Below are 21,470 nucleotides of genomic sequence, written 5' to 3' on the forward strand. Positions count from 1 at the left end.
ACTCCCTTTGTAGACCAGCCTGGCCTCAAACTCACAGCGATCTGCCTGCCTCTGCCTCTTGAGTGCTGGGATTAAAGGTGTGCGCCACCACGCCAGGCTCTAATCCTTTCTTTCTTAAGCGGCTTTTACCAGAATATTTTATCTCAGCAAAAGGAAAAGAAACCAAAACAATAGCTTCCCCACCCGCTTTGCCTGCCATCATCTAATGAGCCAAACCAGAATCCTTTTGTACACACATTAAAATGTGAAGCCCTGGATGTGATACAACCTTTACAGCACACTCACCTCCCGTCCTCCCCTGCTGTGTCCTCCCCACACAGCGCTGGGGTACTGGGTGTGGGCATGCAGCCACTCCAGGCTCTTCACATGGGTGCTGGGAATTTGAACTCCAGCCCCCACGGTGTACAGAGAGTGCGTTTACCTATTGCTCCATCTCCCCTGTAGTGAGAATTTTGGTGTCTTTAAAAATCCAGTTACGTTATGTGAACAGGCTTTTGTTTTAATCCCAGCTGGGGATATGGGGCTGCTTCAGATTGTCCACAGCAGCAGACTGTTTGCCTCCTGAGGGCTCTGGCAGGGGCATGATTCTGCCAGCTGAAGATAGTTTAATTCTGGGGCCTGGGAGATTATATCAAAAGACCAGAGCCCAAAGAGAAGAGGCATGGCTGTTCCTCCTCTGGTTCCTGCTCCAGTTGCTGCTGTTGCTGGTTTGTCAAGTGGTCGAAAGAAAAGAGACAAGAAGAAGTTGGAGATAGCCTGATGAGATGAACGTTGGACTTGCCCACAAGGAACCCAATGGCCCCAATCAGCAGGAAGTAGTTAAAAAAAAGATCTCAATGCCCCCTCTCTCACTACTAACCTGTCTCTCCTACCTGGTGCTGGGTGTTGAAAGGGATTGGGGTGAAGAAGGTGGTAGATTCAAGAACCAAAATGAAGTAGATTAAAAAAAAAATAGCACCTACATCCCCCAGCTCGTGGACCTGTCTGAAAATTATCTTCCAGTTCTCCCCGGTGGCCAGTATGGCCTGGATTTCCAACTCTTGAATCCTAGGGCCATCTTTCAGACCTTTCCAATCTCCTGACAGCACCATAACTCACGGCCTGCACCACTTCCCCGCTGTTCTCCATTCCAACAGTGGAGGAGGATCTAGTGCTTGTCACCAGGTGGGTGCTTGAACCATCTGCAGGCTTCCTGGCAGCCCCCCGACTTTCTTTCAGGCGTGTTCTTAAAGCTTGTGGTCCTCCTTCAGGGTCTCCCTTCCTCTCTTCCAACTTAGGCCATATAAAAATGGAGTGCAACTTATACAAACGACTAGGCAATAACACAGTCACTTTTCAGAAACAACAGGGACTCCTAACTTAGAACCTGTGCCCCAAGGGCCCTGGATCAGAGAGCTGAGAACAGTGGTTCCAGGGCGAGCCTTACTCAAGTAGCCTCAAGAATGCATTTGGAGAAATGGATCAAATTCATTTCCATTGGGCATTTCTAGAGAAAGCAACCCCAAGCCAGGTGCCCAGCCCTTGGTAGACATGATTGCTGTGTACCTCAATTCTGTCTTTGCTATCCAACCCCTGGAAAATGATCCCCATAGCTCAAGATCTACTAAATATTGAGTGGTTAGATTCACAATGGTCAACAGACAGATCACAGGCATCAGCAGAATGATTAGGACTTTGTTAATAAGTACCAGATTCCTTAAATGATGTCCCTGTTCCCAACTTCACATGAACCAGAGAAAGCCCAGTATACTACTTAAACCATCAACATGGGGCACTGGGTTTCCATTTGGTTATCTCCAGCTGCCCCATGTCCACAACTTTTCATGTGGGCTCATCTGAAGGCTTCTTATTCTTTCTATAGAACTTGCCTTTGGTTTTTTGACAGGCATAATGGATGGTGGCTGACTTGTGCTGTAGTAGTCTCAGCGACCAATTCTTCCTTTTTTCCTTTTGGGTGGACTTTTGTTTAGTTCCACACTTGTACTCTATCTTAGGGTGTTGTTAGGCATGCCAATCTATCATAACAGTCCAAGCGTCCTGGGGGTGTCATAAAAAAAAAAACAGGAGTAAAATATCTCAAACAGGTCTTTTACACTTAAACTCTATACCTGTGTTTGCAGTGAGGTCTCTAGGAGAAGTGGAAATGCGAGTGGATCTCTGAGTTTCTAAGGTTGCTGTGATTTGGATATGAGTTCTCAAAGGTCCATATGATACAGGCTTGATCCCCAGGGTAGTTCCAGTGAGGGTTGGTAGAATCATTAGGAGGCAGGATTTGTGGGAGGTCCTTAGTCCATTGGAGGTTGCTCTTAAAGGACCTTAGTATATCTCCTTTCTGTTTTGGGTCCTGTCCATCAAGTAAGCAGTTGACTCCAGTACTTGTTCCTAGCCAATGTCATGTAGCATACCCACCAGAGGCCCAAAGCAAGCGGTCCATTGGATCTAGGACAAGAATCTCAAACTCTGAGTTGCAGTAAACCCTTTCCTTTTACAAGTTATGTTAGCTATTTTATTATGAGATGGAAAGCTGACCATCACAGACAGTAGAAGCCGAAAGCAATACACACAGAATGTTCTACATAGGTTAGATGCCATTTGCCAAACAAAAACAAACACAGTGAGACTCTAGCTTAATGCCAGTTCTAAGAGACGCATATGCCCCTTTAGGGCTTGGAATAGTGGTAACACCTGGGACTCAGCTTCTAAACATTCGAGTGCAGTGTGCATCTTTTTCTGTTTGCAGAGATATGATTTGACAGGCTGGGGAACAATGAGGCAATTTATTACAGAGATTTACTGAAGAAGGCATGTTAAGTATCATTTTATAGTTTTATTCTCTAATTACGTGGTGATAATAGGAACTAACTCAGCGAGGATGTTTGAAATGGAGAATGCCAAGAGAAGGCTGCAGGCACACCGTTGTCAAAACCCAGGGAGAAATCCTCACGCCTTTAAGTGGAATTCTGAAGTGTTAAAATGCCTCTCCATGGATTCCTATAGGCAACAGTCGATAGGCTGTTTCCTGTTGGGTAGCTAATTAAAACAAGGTAGAGAGTGAGCATCAACAAGGTGTCTGTGAGGACAGTCACATGCAGGCCAGCCCTGTTGCCCATGGGCCCACAGCAGCCCAGAGGTATCCAACCGTTTGCTATGGTGACTTTGTGTTGTGGTCTATAGATGTGTTGGGTTGCATTTGTAGCTGTCCTGGGGGGATATGCAGCTCACAGGCTAAGCACACCTGCAAGAGGGAAGGCTATTCTGAGATCTCATTCTTTTCTATGACAATGCTTCCTTCACCTAACGCAAGCAGGGGACGGACGGCTAGGTTACATATAGCAAGATTGGTGAGAGACATAATCTTCCCCCTCAGCACTGAGTGTACCATGGCCACAGGGAACACCTGACTCTTAAAACAGTGGCTCTTCACCATCCTAACACTGTGACCATTTAATATAGTTCTATCATGTTGTGGCAACAACCAACCATAAAATTATTTTCATTGCTACTCCATAACTATAACTTGGCTATTTTTATGAACCATAATGTAAATATTTGTGTTTTCCAATGGCCTTAGGTGACCCCTGTGAAAAGGTCATTTGATCCCAAAGGGGTCTTGATCTACAGAATTGGAGAGCAAGATGGTGGTGCAGACAGTTCAGGGGCAGGAAACAAACATATGAACAGAATTTATGTTCTGCCAAAGAACGTAAAGACCATACATGGTTCAAGCATTGGCAGCACCTACATCCAACTCATTTTGCATGGTGGGAAAAGGTCCCTGAAGGACAGTGTGGAGCTCTAAGCTCACTCGTCCAAAGCACCTTAAAGACAGGGTCAGACTCATGGGAGCAGTGTGACTGTTCTTATCATGGCTGCACGCCATAATTTCCCCGAGAACTTTACAACAGGTGTGGACACATGGATACGTGATGCCTATTGAAGGAAGCTCTCTTCGTCTTCGGGCATCTGGTCCTCCCTCTGTGCACTGCTTCAAGTTCTCTAGGGTTAGTCTTATGCATTGAAGGGTGAAAGTCTTTGAGCTGGAGCAATGCAGTAAAGAATCCCAAAGGCGAAAGGAAGTAGAGGCCATTTCTACTCCTGGAACAGCCTCAGACAGTAAGTTACTAGAGGATGTGTGGGTCCTTGGTAGGTCTAACCCATCTCCCTCACATACACCAGAGGAGGAGGAGGGGGGGGAGGAGGAGGAGGAGAGGGAGGAGGAGGTGATTTCGCAGAGTCCGATGTGATAGTAATGACTCATCCACAGATGAGTCGAGGCTATGGTCTTCGTTTTTGATGGCCACCCCCCCCCCCGCCCCCGAATACCAAGAAGTCACAGTGCTTCTGCAGGAGCTTGGCTCGGATTCACTGTGGTTCAGGGAAGACCACACATTTGTTTTCTCTCTCTGCCTCCTTTTATTGCATAGCCTGGAATGAGGTATGAGGGAGTTTCTTCTCAGAGCTTCCAGAGAGAACTCAGACAGCTTGCAGACGCGGGAGATCACATAAACCCGTGAACCCTTGAACCATGGCTGCCTGTCAGGAGATGCTATTCCTTAGTTGGGAAGGATGAGCCTTACTTATGCATAAGCCCTGCTGTGCTCTGCAGAGCTATTTTGGATCCTTTAATTGAGGGATAATTGAGGTCTGTTGACAGCTAATCATGTTTAATATATTTGACCGTGATGATATGCTGTATGGAAAAATCCTCTTCGAGAACCTCTACTCCTCTCCTTCACAGCATCTCCCTTCCACCAGCCTCTGATTGCTGTACTCTCAGCTTCCTGAAGACTGTTCTGGACAACTGTGCAGTTTCTCACTAAGCCATCATCAAAGAGACTTCCTCCTGAAGGAGATGGAGGCCAATACGGACACCCACGACTAGACAATGCGCAGTGAGGGACCTTGGAACGCTCAGTTCCAAATGGAATGTCTCCAATTAAACACCCTTCCCCTCAGGACTCAAGGAGCTATGTGGAAGAGACACACAAAAAAAATTGTACAAGCCCGTGGGGATAAAGGACACCCAGGAAACAAGGCCCCTGCAGCACTGAACTCACAGAGACTATGGCAGCATGCACGGGGGCTGCACAGGTCCAAGGCAGATGGGGTCCCAGCGGTTAGAAGGCAAGTGGACAAGAGCTTCCCCCCACTAACCCAGAAGCTATCTCCAAGTGTCAATTTCTCACAAAGGTAAAAGTAGTTTTCTCCAGTGGCGTCTCACTGGATAAACAAACCACATTTAAGGGCAGGCCCGGAACCCAACTATAGAGAGCCAACACAAAATGAACTCAGTGTGGTATTTTTGAAAAATTTTTTTTCATAATGCTCTGTTTGTTTTTTCCCCCCTTAGGGGTCTTTCGCTTACATAGTATGGTTTTCATTTTTTTTTAAAAAATGGGTTTTATGTGTGTGCATATGCGTATCTGTGTGTTTCTCATGCTGTTTCTTTTTTTGTTGTTTGTTTTTATTCTTTTTTTTTTTAAACTCTGTTTTCTAGAGACAAGAAGAAAGCATGGACTTGGAAAGGTGGTTAGGTGGAAAGGATCAGGGAGGAGATGAGAGAGGGGAAACTCTTATCAGAATATATTGTATGGAAAAAAATTACTTTCAATAAAAAGCTGTTATATTAGGTATTTTGTCATGGAAAAAAGAAAAGTATTAAGATGCCATGCCTCTATCCAATTTTACCCCACTGCTCTCCTTCACAGGCTCCTTTTGTAGTTGCACTAGCGGCTCAGTGCTGTTTCTCACTGTGCAGTGTGACTTTTCGTGGAAAGACATGAGCAGGTGTCTGTCATCCCAGATCGAGCACTGAGGGCAGACTATAGAGCAGTGTCCTTCCAGAGCTAGCTCGGGGAGCCAACAGGTTTACTGGAGTTACTTACAGGACATAGGTGAGAGGTCACCTGCAAGGTAGCTGGGTGGCTGGAAACACACCCAGCATGGGAACTGTCTCATGAAGGCGACATCCGGAAACTTCTGTATGACCTACAGGCCACCTCGCCAAAGGGAGCCTCCTCACCTGGCAGTTCCTTACTGCTCTTTAACCTTGTGAAAGCCTTGCGGAATCTTGCAACTTTCTGAGCTACTGCAGGTTTTCTGTGTCTTAAAAACCTCCCTGCTCCCTCCAACAGGGAATATTTTGGCTGAGAGGAAACAACTGCATGGCAAACTTTCTGAAAGTGGTCTTCTGGTCTCTCTGGCTAGGTGCTTTTTGTTAGGAGAATTTTATTGATGCATGGCCTACCCTGACTGACAATTGATAGCTTACAGTACAACCAAAGGCAGCAAAATCTAATGAGAAAATTGCACAAGCCCTTCTTGTGTTCCAGTGGATATTAAATTAGCCATTGCATATGTCTCATTCTGGCTGTAAATGCTTGAGTGACAGCATACCAGATTTGCCTTTGTTATGGTGGGCACTAACAAGCACAGGTGTGGTGGTAGGGCCTAGGTGTGGCAGATGGGAGGACCCAAACAATATGTTTCATCTGAGATCTCTACTCTGGTTCTAGCACTGCCTCTACCTATGGTCCAGAGCCAAAGGAAAAAGAAACCTCTCTCTCTCTCTCTCTCTCTCTCTCTCTCTCTCTCTCTCTCTCTCTCTCAACAAAAAGAAAGAAAGAAAAAGCATGAGAATCATACAGAGAAATATGACACACAAAACCCATCAAAACAAAAAGTTGGAAAGCATTAAAAAAAAAAAAAAGAGGTACACAGTCAGTACCTGTAATGCAGATGCAAGGTGGCCATCATCTCCAGAAGAAAACAGCAACATATAAACTTAAATATAGATCACAAGAGCACAGCACTCATGAGGCTCTATGACTTATTTACTTGTGGTGCTGGGGTGAAACCCAGGCTCTCACATGTGCTAGGCAAATGCCTGGCCACCGAGTTGCATCTGCAGCTGTCAGTAAAGGATGCCGCTAATGAGACAGCAGGAGGAACACTGGAGACACTAGGACAGGGTTTTGATGCTGTTCCTATTTTGCATTGCCAAATTATAATAATTTCCCTTTTCATGATAAGAACACAAGTAAGGGCCGTAATCTATTTTGACACAAAGAGTATACAAGTCTTAACGAAACACGAAGGACATACAGGGCATGTGTCACGTGCATTGTTGCTAGGTAGTATAATATTGAGTACAAAGTCAATTTAATCAATATGCTTTTAATCTGTGTTAATATCCACTTCATCAGCCTCTACACTCGTTGGTAAATTCCCTACATTGATAAATATTATCTAAGGCCATAAGTTCTTGAAATGATAGCTTACAATGCAATCAAAAAGCACCACTCTGTTGAGAACTTGTTCAGACAACCCTCTCTGAAGAGCTTATAGAGTGAACTCTTTTCCTAGTGCCCTGGTTACACTAGAAAGTGTATGTCAGCTTGAGTAAACAGAGTCACTGGGAGACAGATTTTATCTTTTTAATTTTTTTCTTGACCATTATTCTGTTCCAGAGAAAGAGGGCAATGCATTTCTTTGTTCTCTCATGATACGGCCCTCTTGTAATATTATGGAGGCTCAAACTCAGGAGTGGGGTGAGGGATGGAGAATCTGGGTGAGGCTTTAAATCTTAATGGAAAGAAGACAGATAATTACCCATTCATACCACGAAGCCAATCTGCAAACCTTAATTGTATTTCTCCAATCTATGAGCCATGCCATCTGCCTTGTCAAAACAAGCCTAGTTTGAATGATGTTGGGTAAGTGGGACTTTGTGGGGGTGGGGGTGGGTAAGTGTCCAGACACTTAGGAAGAAAACTCAAACTGATCCAGGAAGGCCCTGAGCCCCTCCAGAGCCACTGAACAATTGGACCCATGCCCAGTTTGATTTCTGCTTTTGATGCCTCCAGAGAGTAACTCTCCCCTTGTTTTCCTGCTGATCACTAGATGCAGTAGGAGAAAGAAAAAATCACAGGAGCGACACAGATGGGCCATGTTCATTAGCGCCCACCGCCATCCTCACGCTGAAGGGTGTGAACACTCACACTGCTAATGAAGCGAGAACGGGGAAGGCTAAGTAAAGCCATCAGCCTGTGACAGCAGGGATATGCCACTGCAGTGGGCACATTCCTGAGAGCTTCGTGAGTGTGGAATGTGAACGGATAGTCACTAGGAAGCTGTATGGGTCCTCAGGCCCCTCCCACAGGTGCCTGACTCTCAGAAGAGGGGCATTGCAGCTGCCTCCCAGAAGATGAGTCCTAAGAGGAAGGTCTCACTGACTGAAATAGCATCCCAAGCCCTGCCAGTGAAATACTCATGTCATCCCTGGAGATGTGATTTAGAAATGTGATTAGGAGGACCAATACTTTATTTATTCTTATAGCAAAAGTGCACTGGCGGTGCTAGGGGCTGCAAGTCTCCAGTGGCCTCTAATGTTGCTGTGACATAAAGATCTGTGGCAGGGCCGCACTTTACCTCTGGAAGACTCACTCTTATTTTCAACGGGTCCCTCATCAGGAGCCTCACACCATGCTGCTATAATTGCTGCCTTTTCCCTCCTGTGCAGAGAAGGTATCTACTATCATTTGATTTTACTGGGATCAATGGGGCCCTTTAATGGCCCTTTTGTGGCTTCAGAAAAAAAAATACAGGGCTGCCAAATGGGGCAGAACTATTCCAGATAAATGGTTTCTCCATTAGAAGGCAAACGTAATCTCATTAAATACCCTAACCTCAGGCTTCCATTTGGGCAGAGATAGCGCTGTCTTTAATTTTCGTTTGTTTCAGAATTGCTTTTTTCTTGATGAAGTTTTAACAACATATCCATTGGTGTCTCCAAAGCTACTTAGGCTCCCTGTTTCCTTGGAGAAATGAAATTAATCTCACAAGAGGCTTCTAGTTTATCTGCTCTGTTGTTTACTACACAGATATCGCCTGTTCTCAGAGCTGTCACTGTCGCCACCTCTTAACCTTCCTCCTAGAACAGGCTTTTGTCCATATTGGACTTTGTGGGGTCTAGGAAAGCAGACAAGGGTTTTCTTTAGGAAAACCCCATAAAAATCTTTATAGTAGACTCTGTGTGGGCATTGTCTGTGCCTACTTAGTTTTCTGCTTCTGAAATCCCTACATCCTCATTGAAGACATCACACTGAATTCTATCGAGGACTCTGGTATCAATTGTGAGGCCTGGTAGGAGGGATTGTCTTTGCAGCTGGTTATGCTTGAACTTTGACCCAGTTCTTCTGCAGTGTAAGGGCCAGCTTCCTTCCTGTTTCTAATATCAGTGTTTCCACATGGATCAAAATCTTTACTCTCTAACCCTTATTCATGGCACTGGTCAAGTTTCTGCTATGGTCTTATCTTATATTTAATTCTCTTCTTTACCTGCAAACAGTGTATTTTCTTCTTGCCTTAAGATGGATGCTCTGGAGGGACTAGCAAGTACTGTGTCAGGGGAGAAGCAGGATCTCAGCGCATGTTTGTTCAATGAAAGCACAGCTCTGAAACATGAATGTATTTTGGCTTGTGTTTTGCTTTCAGAAGCTGTATGTTGTTGAAATAATACCTTTGCCCTAATCACAGGCTCTTATATATGAAACTCTATACTTAATTTGCCCTGGTTACAGGCAAAGTAGGATTCACAAAAGATCCACCTAACGTTTTTAAGAATGGTGTTTTACCAAAGCTCATTTGTCTGGAAAAAGAACTGGCCAGTTTAAACTCTGAAATAAATAAAATGCATGAATTTTCTGATTACTTGTTATTGTTACAATTCCATCATATAACCAGGAAATTGACAACATTTATACCTCGACTGCAGGTTTCAGGTCAAATAAAATGTTTTCCCAACTTATAGCCTAAAGTCACAGAAACAATGCTGTGCAGTCAAGCATGGTTCACTGAAAAGTGAGCTGTATGTGATGGCTGCATATGGGAGTGAATGTAAGCTACTGAAAGGCAGAGCGACACACACACACACACACACACACACACACACACACACATATAAATCCTTAAAAATTGGATCTATTTAAGATGGTAATTTGAAATAAACCCAAACACGTAGGTATATTAGTTTGCTATATATGTGCAATATGGATCAAGCTGTCAGTTATCAATGCTGAAAATATGGGAAATTTAAAGACTCTCTTATACCTTTTAAAAAAAGATACTCCAATTTTTTTGCATTGACTCTGCATGAATTTTGCAATTATTTACACATAATTAGGTATAACCCTTTGGCATATAATGCACACACAACTGTATGTGATCTTATGCTCTTTCCTAAGGTTCCATCCTGAAGCATGAAGAAAATTCACTATGGGAGAAAGAAAAGGCACATAACTTTAAAACATGAAATTCATTTTTGATAACTCGTTTAACCATTTAAAAATACTGTTAGTCAATTAATAACATTTCTTCTCCCTAGCTTATAGAAAAATGGCAGCTGGCTGCGTACCCTGCAGTCAAGAGAGTAGGAAAATGCTTTACTAGGGCTTTTGTTCAGCAAGAAAAATCCCAGTCTGGTTGCCGTCAAGGCCTGTCTAGTTGGAACATTAGGCAGTGGAGCTCCATTTGTGTTCAGAGTGTTTGTAGTCCTAGCTTTAGTGACTCACTGTTACATGCGGGCCACCAGACACTAGAGGACACTTCTGAAACAGAGAAGAAGGCAAGAGCCAAACAGGTACATACAGTTTTATAAACAAACACAAAGCAGAGAGCTACGTGAAGCAAAGTGAGGCTGAGCAGAGAGAAGACAGTTGGAAGAAAACCGTCACTAAGGCTGGAATCTTAGCAGATCAGTGAGCAAATATGTAGGGTCCTGGATTTGATCTCTAGCACTGAAGAACTAATTAAATTAGAAAAGAAACCAAACACATCACAAATACTTTCTAATCAGCAGCATGCCAAGACTACAAAACACGAAACAACAGAGGACTATTCAAACAGCAGAAACAGAGCTTCTTGGAGACTCAGGTTATAACAAAAAAAAAAAAATCAAAGGGGATTTTCAAAATGCAAATCTGAGGCCATGGCTTAGAAGTCTGAGGAAACACAGACAAGAAAACTGAACAAACGAGAACAAGCATAGGAAATCAGAGTCAGTGCAAGAGGCTTGCCATCTCCACAGTGTAGGTCCTGGGAAGAGAGCAAAGTAGAGAATAAAGTAATTGACCCCCAAAATCAACTCAAAGAAATGTCAGAGAGCTATGGAGGTCGGTGCTCTAAGGTGAAAGCTCATTAAAATGATCCAGTGCCAAGCAGACTCACATCAAATAATAATCTTGAAATTTCAGAAGATGGGGAAGAATATGAGGCTTTAAAAACGTTCAGAGAGAGGAACACTATATTGAGTGAAGATCTAGGGTTGGAATGGCCTTGAAGTTGGACAGAGCAATGCTACTAACAATGGAACATGCCCTTCAAGACTGTGAAGGATAGCGATTTACACTCGTGTGCTCCATACTCCTCCTCATCTCAGCTCAGAGTAAGGGAAAACTATTGCCATGCTCTCCTTCTCAGGAACCCACAAAAAAGGGTCCATTTAAGAACCTAGAAAGAAAATATCACGGGCATAGGAAAGACAGTGCTCACATGATCCAGAGGTCAAGAAATATATGCCAACATAGATACAGGGACCACAGTGGCTCCTCCAGTCAGAATGGTCTAGGATGATGTTGCCAGGAAAAGGGAAGGGAGAGACTGTCATGTATGCATGATGTACATTAAGTGAAGATTTTAAAAGTTGAGAAATAATTATGGTTTTATTTCATATATTTTGTAGAAAATGAAGCAGGAATGATTACCTCTATGGAAAGTAAAAAACAGGGCTGGGGATGTAGCTCCCCAGTAAAGTATTTGTCTAGCATGCATAAGACTCTGGATTCAATGATTAGAACTTCAACAAACAAAACAAGAATAAATAAATAAAAAGAAAGTTTAAAAACCTGTACAAAAAACCCAAATGTCTTTCTACCATATAGTTCACCTATTACTATTATGCATAAAGTCACAGAGATGGGCACTGCAACCTGATCTAACCAAAGTCAATCACACAGACTGCCAGAGAAGTGGGACTACAGAGGTAGTTAGTTCTTGGAGGAATCCACACAGGCCACAAAAATCCCAATGGAGACACCCAACTGGACCTGAAGACTGGCTGATCACTATAACCCTAGGCCACTAAGGTCAGAAGAGGAACAGAAACCAGGGGGTGGGGGAAACAAAAAAAACCCCACCCACCCAACAAAGATAAAACCCAGAAATCAGCATCAGAAGCTATAATACCCACAGAACCCAGATGGTCAGTGACCAGCATAAGAACACAAACAATAGTCAGGGAAATATGGCACTACCAGAGCCCAGCTATCCTACTACAGCAAGCTCTGAACATCCTAACTCAGCTGAAGCACAAGGTGACCTTAAATCCAAGCTTATGAAGATGATAGAGGCCTTTAAAGAGGAAATGAATAATCTCTTAAAGAAATACAGGAAAATCTGGGCATGGTGGCACATACCTTTATTCCTAACACTGGAGCTAGAAGCAGGTGGATCTTTGTGAGTTCGAGGACAGTCTAGTCGACAAAGGACATCCAAGGCTACACAGAGAAACCCTGTCTTGAAAAACCAACCAAACCAAACCAAACCAAAACAAAAAACAGAAACAAAATAGGAAATACAATCAAACAGGTGAAGGAAATGAATAAAACCATTCAAGATCTGAAAATGGAAATAGAAGCAATAAAGAGAACACAAACTGAGGAAATCCTGGAGATGGAAAACCTTGGTAAGAAAACAGGAACTACAGACACAAGCATCACCAACAAAATACAAGAGATGGAAGAGAGAATCTCACGAATATAAGGTACAATATAAGGAATGGATATATTGGTCAAAGAAAATGTTAAGTGTAAGAAGTTTCTGACTCAAAACATCCAGGAAATCTGGGGCATTATGAAAATACCAAACCTAAGAATAGACCAAACCTGAGAATAATAGGAATAGAAGAAGGTGAAGAGTCCCAGCTCCAAGGCCTAGAAAATATTTTCAACAAAATTTGAAGAAACTTTCTCCAACTAAAAGAAAGAGATGCTTGTAAACATACAAGATGCCTATAGGAACATCAAATAGACTAAACAAGAAAAGAAAATCCTCTGGCTACATATAGTCAAAACACTAAATGTACAGAACAAAGAATATTAAAAGCTGCAAGGGAAAAAGGGCAAGTAACATATAAAGGCAGACCTATCAGAATTACACCTGACTTCTCAATAGAGACCCTAAGGCTAGAAGTGCCTGAGAAGATGTCTTGTAGTCTCTAAGAGACCACGGATGTCAGCCTAGACTACTATATCCAGCAAAACTTTCAATCATCATGGATGGAGAAAATAAGATATTCCATGATGAAACCAAATTTAAACAGTACCTAGCCACAAATCAAGCCATGTAGAAGATACTAGAGGGAAAACTCCAACTCAAGGAGGTTAACTATACCCCCAAAACCTCCACAGGAAATAAATAATTCCACACCAGTAAAACCTAAATAAGGGAGGCACACACACACAGTACCACCACCACCACCACCACCACCACCACCACCACCACCACCACCACCATCAAAATCATTAGTCCTTAACATATCTCAATATCAATGGACTCAGTTCCCCAATAAAAAGACTCAGTCTAAGGGACTGGATACAAAAACAGGATCCATCATTCTGCTGAATATAAGAAATACACCTCAGCATTAAAGATAGGCATTATCTCAGAGTAAAGGGCTAGCAAAACATTTTTCAAGCAAATGGACCCAAGAAAGAAGCTGGAGTAGCCATTCTAATATCTAATAAAATAGGTTTTCAACCAAAATTAATCAAAAAAAGATGGGGAAGAACATTTCATACCCATCAAAGAAAAAGTCCACCAAGATGGTATCTCAATTCTGAATACCTGCAAATGTTTATATAGCTGTCCCAAATACAAGAGCACCCACATATGTAAAAGAAACATTACTAAAGCTTAAATTTCACATCATTGAATCCCACACATTAGTAGTAGGAAACTTTAACACCCAGTCTCACCAATGGACAGGTCATCCAGACAGAAACTAAACAGAGAAACAATGAAACAAACAGATATATGAATCAAATGAACCTAACAGACATCTACAGAACATTTTACCCAAACACAAAAGAATATACCTTCCTCTCAGCATCTCATGGAACTTTCTCAAAAATAGAACATATATTCACTCACAAATCAAATCTCAACAGGGACAAGGAGATAGAAATAGCCCCCCTGTCTCTGATCAGACTACCATGGATTAAAGCTGGACTTCAACAACAACAGAAACAACAGAAAGCCAAAAAAACCATGGAAACTGAACAGTGCTCTACTCAATGACCACTGGGTAAAAGATGAAATAAAGAAAGAAATTATTAAAGACTTTCTAGAATTCAATGAAAATGAATACACAACATACCCAAACCTATGGGACACAATGAAAACAGTGCTAAGAGAAAACTTCATAGTACTAAGTGCCTTCATAGAGAAATTAGTCAGATGCAGTGGTACACATCTGTAATCCCAGCACTCAGGGAGGCAGAGGCAGGAAGATCTCTGTGAATTTGAGGCCAGACTGGTCTACAAATCAAGTCTAGGAAGCCAAGGTTACACAGAGAAACCTTGTCTCGAAAAAAATAAAAAGAAATTAGTGAAATCTCATACTAATTACTTAACAGTACTCCTGAAAGCTCTAGAACAAAAAGAAGCAAACACACCCAAAAGGAGTAGATGGCAGGAAATGAACTCAGGGCTGAAATCAATAAATAGAAGCAAAGAGAACAATACAAAGAATCAATTAAACCAAGAGCTGATTCTTTGAGAAAATCAGCAAGACTGACAAACTCCTAGCCAAACTAAGTAAAAGGCAGATAGATGGTACCCAAATTAACAAGATCAGAAATGAAAAGGGGGACATAACAACAGACACTGAGAAAATCTAAAGAATCATTAGGTCTTACTTCAAAAACATGTACTCCACAAAGCTGGAAAATCTGAAGGAAATGGACATCCTTTATAGATACCACTTATCAAAGTTAAATCAAGATCAGGCAAACTATTTAAATAGACCTATCACTCCTCAAGAAATAGAAGCAGTCACCAAAAGTCTCCCAACCAAAAAAAGCTCAGTGTCAGATGGTTTTAGCTCAGAATTCTACCAGACTTTCAAAGAAGAGCTAATATCAATATTCCTCCAACAATTCCACAAAATAGAAAGGAAGGAACATTACTAAACTCATTCTATGAGGTCACAGTCACCCTGATACCTAAACCACACAAAGACACAACAACAACAAAAAAGAGAATTTCAGACCAATTTCCCTTATGAGCATTGGTGCAAAAATACTCAATAAAATACTCACAAATCAAATCCAAGAACATATCAAGACCATCCACCATGATCAAGTAGGCTTCATCTCAGGGATGCATGGATGGTGGAACATATGAAAAACCCATAAATGTAAGCTACCACATAAACAAATTGAAAGAAAACAAACCCACATGATCATCTCATTAGATGCTGAAAAAGTCTTTGACAAAATCCAACACCACTTCATGATAAAAGTCTTGTAGAGAGCAGCGATACGAGGGACATACCTAAATACAATAAAGGCAATGTACAACAAGCTGATAGCCAACATCAAATTAAATGGAGAGAACCTTAAAGCAATTATACCAGAATCAGTGACAAGACAAAACTGTCTACTCTCTTCATATCTGTTTAAAATAGTACTTGAAGTTCTATCTAGAGCAATAAAGCAATAGAGACAACTAAAGGAGACCAAGGGAATGCAATTTGGAAAGGAAGAAGTCAAAGTATTACTATTTACAGATGATATGATAGTATATATAAGTGACCCCAAAAAGTCTACAGAGAATTCTTACAGTTGATAAATACCTTCAGCAAAGTGACTGGATACAAAATTAACTAAACAAACAAAACAAGGCAAAACAGTAGCTCTCTTTTATACAAATGATAAATGGGCCAGGCACAGTAGTGCGTGCCTGTGACCCCAGCACTTGAGGAGGAGTGAGAGGCAGTGGATCTCTGTGATTTTGAGGCCAGCCTGGTCTACAAAGTGAGTCCAAGACAGAGAAACCCTACCTTGAAAAACAAAAACAAACAAACATCCAAACAAACAAAACAACACAAATAATAAATGGGGTGAGAAAAAATTAGGGAAACTACAGCCTTCACAAATCACAAATAACATAAGATATCTTGCTGTAACTCTAAGCAAGCAAGTGAAAGTGACAAGAACTTCAAGTCTTTGAAGAAAGAAACTGAAGAAGATATCAGAACATGGAAAGATGTCCCATGTTCATGGATTGGTAGAATTTACATAGTAAAAATGGCCATCTTACCAAAAACAATCTACAAATTCAACACAATTCCCATGAAAATTCCAACACATTTCTTTACAGACCTCAAAAGAACAATACTCAACTTCATATGGAAAAATAAAAAACCCAGAATAGCTAAAACAATCCTGTACAATAAAAGAGCTTCTGGAGGAATCACAATCCCTGATCTCAAATTTACCTATAGAGCAATAGTAATAAAAGCTTCATGGTACTGGCATAGAAACAGACAGGTTGATCAATGGAATCAAATCGATTCTACCTACAGACACTTAATTTTTAACAAAGAAGCCAAAACTATACAATGGAAAAAAGAAAGCATCTTTAACAAATCTTCCTGGTGTAAGTGGAAGGATGCAAGTAAATCTATATTTATCACCCTGCACAAAACTTAAGTCCAAGTAGATCAAAGGCCTCAACAAAATGCAATACATTATTTCTCACAGAAGAAAAGTAAAAGTAGCTTTGAACAATTAGCACAGAAGACTAGCTTTGAATGCATTGGCACAGGAGACAACTTCCTGAACAGAACGCCAACAGCTCAGGCACTAAGAGCAACAATTAATAAATGGGACCTCATGATACTGAAAAGCTTCTGTAAGGTAAAGGACACTGTCAAAAGGACAAAACTGCAGCCTACAGAATGGGAAAAGATCTTTATCAACCCTACATTCCACGGAAGACTGATATCTGAAATATATAAAGAACTCAAGAAATTAGAGCTCAACAAACAAAATAACCCAATTAAAAATGGGGTACAGAGCTAAACAGAGAATTCTTAACAGAGGGATCTACTGGCTGAGAAGCACTTAAAGAAATGTTCAACATCCTTAGTCATCAGGGAAATACAATTCAAAATGACTCTTATACCCCTCAGAATGGCTAAGATAAAAAACTCAAGCTACAGCACAAGCTGGTGAGGAAGTGGGTCAAGGGGAACACTCCTCCAGTGTTGGTGGGAGTGCAAACTTGTACAGCTTTGGAAATCAATTTGGTAGCTTCTCAGAAAGTTGGGTATAATTCTACCTCAAGACCCAGCTATACCACTCCTGGGTATACACCCAAAAGAAGCTACTCCATACCACAAGGACACTTGCTCAACTATGTTTTTAATAGCTTTATTCATAATAGCCAGAAACTGGACACAATCTAAATGGCCCTAAACCTAAGAATTGTTAAAGAAAATGTGGTACATTTAAAAACAAGCAAATCATGAAATTTGAACTAAAAAAGACCATCCTGAGTGAGGTAACCCACACTCAGAAAGGTAAACATGGCATGTACTCACTTATAAGTGGATATTAGCCATAAAATTTAGGACAACCAAATTACAATCCACAGGCTCAAAGAAGCTAAGTAGCAAGGAGGGCCCAAGTAAGGATGCTTGACTCTCACTGAGAATCAGAAATAGAATAGACACCAGGGGTGGATGGATGGAGGGACCTGTGTGGGAGATGGGATGGGAGAAGAACAGGAGGGATCAAGTGTGAGAAGGACAGTGGGAGAGAGGATTGGGATTGGTGGGGTGAGGGGCATCTCTGGAATAAGCTAGAAACCCAGGACAATGGAAACTCCCAGGAATCTATGAGGGTGACTCTAGCTAAGACTCCTAGCAATGGTGGATTTAGAACCTGAACCAGCCATCTCCTGTAACCAGGCAAGACTGTCAATGGAGGGATGGGGACATCAACCCAGCCACAAAATTTCCTCCCTAAAAGATGTACACGGGTAAATACTGAGCAGAAATTTAGGGAATGGCCAACCAATGACTGGACCAACTGAGACCCATGCCATAAGAGAGAGCTTACCCCTGACACTATTAATGATATTCTGTTATACTTGCTACAAGAGTCTAGCATAACTGTCATCAGAGAAGCTTCCCCCAGGAACTGATGAAAACAGATGCAGAGACCCACACCCACATATTAGGCTGAGCATAGGGAAATCATGGAAGAGAGGAAGGGAGGACTGAAGACCCAGAGAGGTCAAGGATGCCGCAAGAAAAACCTACAGAATCAACTAACCTGGAACTCAGGGGCTCACAGAGACTGAACCACCAACCAGACAGCATGGGACAGACCTAGACCCTCTACCCATTTGTAACAGATGTGCAGCTTGGTCTGCATGTGGGACTTCTAACAGCAGGAGCAGGGGCTGTCTCTGACTGCATTGCCTGCCTTTGGGTCCCTTTCCCCTAACTGGGCTCCTTGTCTAGCCTCCACAGGAGAAGATGCAACTTGGTATGCCAAGGTGAGTTGATATCCATGGGAGGCCTCTCCTTTTCTGAGGAGAAAGGGCTAGGGGCTGGGGGGGGGGGGGAGGGGAGGTGAGAGAAAGGGTCTGGGAGGAGAGGAAGGAGGGGGAAGCTGTGATCCATCTAGATGTGAAGTAAATAAATTAATTAATGAAAAAATTCTCTGTTCTTTTATGTCTCTTGATTTTTTTTTTTGACAATTTGTTCACACTAACCTTCTTTGAGCCATCTTTCCTCCTTCTTGCCTTTTAGTTTTTGATTGTGGTAAGACAGAAGGCCTAAAGGCAAGCACAGTTTCTAAGTGGCCCCTCTGTACTGTGTGTAGGGAGCTGTGGCTGGAGAGTCCATAGCAGTCCACAACACCATGTTAGCTAAGCGGATTTTATTTTACTCAACTAAAACTGATGTCCAATTTTCTTCAGGCCTCGGTTTGCTTATTTCATTAGGAAGTAGCCGAGACTCCCATTCCACCCATTGATCAAAGCTGGTGACACACTTCCTTCCTCATATAACCTTGACATGGCAGGCCATCCATAATTAATCTGAAAGTAGGCTGCCTTAGCCATTAAATAGGTTTCCAATTTAGTAACTCTTTAGACAACGTCCGAGCAACCCCTAAAGGTCAGTTTCTAGCCACCACTTTAAGGAAAACGGTAAGGAACACTTTCCGGAAAATGTGCCTTTAAAAATATGCAGAACATCTGATAATATATTAATATTATACTGCAGATGTGATGGCAAATAATATTGCTGTTCTTGGGGTTGGGATGTGAAAACAAGGCGCCACTTTCACTATTATATTCTCAGGTTAATATTTATGACCAGACTCAGCAGAAATCTAAGTTGCAGGACTGCCAATTACCGGAGCTTTATAGGCCCAGAGGGGTTCTTGTGCTTGTGGAAGCAGGATGAGTTAGCTGGCCAGCTCTCCTGGCTCTTGATGAGGACATTCTTTCTTCCAGTGCTCACCCTGTATTGGCTGTCCACCTACTACTCTGTTTGGCTGTACCACTTAAGCATTTAGTAAGTAGGTTTATTGTGTAGCTACCACAATCAACCTTTCCTTTTGGGGAGTAACATGTCAGAGTTTCTCTACAGACTCCAAATCTATTTCTAATTATTGTGCCTCCTCCTCTGTGTGAACTCCTGTGGATGATGCAAAAATGGTTAGGATGACAGGTCCTGGGCAGACATGATACGTTCCCATCAAACTGTCAAAGACCATGTGCTGTAGGAGTTAATGGTGGACAGGGAAGGAGACAGACTCTGACGTGAAGACTGGCATCTGGGGCAGCTCTGTTTAGATGGGTAAGAAAAAGGGAGATAGGTTTTCTACTTCAGAGTTGAGGTACAGGATGGGGGCGGGATGAACATAGATCATTTTTGAAGTTCCACAGATTATGGCTAGGCAAGATGGCCTGGTTTCTCTGAAGGGCTGTATTTCCCCAGAGTTCATATGTTGAACACTTAGTCCACAGCATCAGGTGCAGCCTTGTGGAGGCGATCAAACCCCTCTTATTTAGGGGGTAGGAGTCTTTACGGAAGAGGATCGGAGATTCTTCAACCCTTCCACCAGAGGACGCTACATAAGAAAGCATCATCTATGAGACACTGAGCCCTCACCAGATACTGAACTACCAGTTACTTTGATTTTGGACTTCCTGGCCTAAAGAAATGGGAGAAATGAATTTCTGTTTGTTAGAAATGAATTCTGATTGTTAGTCACCCAAGACATAGTATGTTGTTATAGTAGCCGGAATGGACTATACTCTAGAGATTGGGATTTTCAACCAAACGTTATGGCTAGCTGTGGAATTTGAACTCTAATCAAGGAATTCTGATGTAAATTACAGGCTTGCCCAAGTGGAGGACAGCCCACCAAGAGATCAGCTCACTGGCTTTAGCGTGTTACAATTAATGGGTAGAATGACCTTGGCCTAGCATTTCCCATCACACAACTTGTTCATTCATGGGTGAGTCTAATATTTCACAAAATTCATATCTATATTAAGTCAGGAAGAATTTGTAAACAATGTTACGAACATGCAAATGGTTCTTCCAAGGGCATAGTGATGACACATGAGGTTGAGTAAATACTGTAGTCTCTTGGCATCAGTGTTTAGAGGGATATGCATTAGAGCCACCTAAAAAAAGCCAAGATCAGGGTTTTTGCTGAGATACATCTGGCTGGCATCATAGGTCAAGTAATGATGAAGATAGCTCTAGAACACGTACAGAACCATGCAAAACTCAGAAGGACAGAAAAAAAATTTGTCAAGGAGCCACTATGCATGTTGTACTATACCATATTATTCCTCTGATCCTTACAGCATTCCAGTGTGATGTGTTTTATTATCCTCGTCTTAATAAACCGCTTAGGAACTGCAAACTTGGAGAAGCTAAGAGACTTGCCCAGGCTTACAGAACATACGAAAATCATAAGCTGCATTAAAATTCCATTCCATCTTGCTACAAAGGGCCTCCTTACTTATATTACTCAAGGAGGCCTTCCAGGCTAGCAGGCAAGAGGTGAGCCTTAGGAAGTGAGGACTGAGGGGTGTCCAGTGTTGTGGAGGGCAGAAGATGGCTGTAACCATTGGTGGATGTGACTTCCCAGGGGTTGTGTCGCTCTGGGGCAGGAAGGAAAGGAAGCCCTACCTAAGGGAGAGCCTATGGTCACGGCAGACTCTCAGCATGGGTGGAGGAAGGACAGTGCTAGACAGAGACTAGGAAGGGCAGCTGTGGAGATGAAGTACCAGAGAAGATCAAGGAGAAGAGGCTCTTAAGAGAGACTGAATTCCAACCACTGTTCACACAGGTGATGCCTCCTGAAGGAGCC

The 21,470-nt window shown here is 42.3% G+C and overlaps 1 protein-coding gene and 1 long non-coding RNA gene across 2 annotated transcripts in view; one reads left to right on the forward strand and one right to left on the reverse strand.

Moving 5' to 3' along the window:
• Positions 1 to 5,631, forward strand: part of LOC311600918 — a 47,761-nt gene extending 42,130 nt beyond the window's left edge. The window contains exons 4-5 of the long non-coding RNA XR_014780411.1: positions 4,739 to 5,190; positions 5,498 to 5,631. This is a non-coding gene — a long non-coding RNA (uncharacterized lncRNA). The remainder of the gene's footprint in view (positions 1 to 4,738; positions 5,191 to 5,497) is intronic.
• The window catches only part of CNTNAP2 (contactin associated protein 2), a 2,010,562-nt gene that overhangs the window by 71,456 nt on the left and 1,917,636 nt on the right, over positions 1 to 21,470 (reverse strand). The gene's annotated exons all lie outside the window — the stretch shown is intronic.

Source organism: Acomys minous (assembly GCF_964271855.1).
Source record: "Acomys minous genome assembly, chromosome: 6".
NCBI classification, from domain to species: Eukaryota; Metazoa; Chordata; class Mammalia; order Rodentia; family Muridae; genus Acomys; species Acomys minous.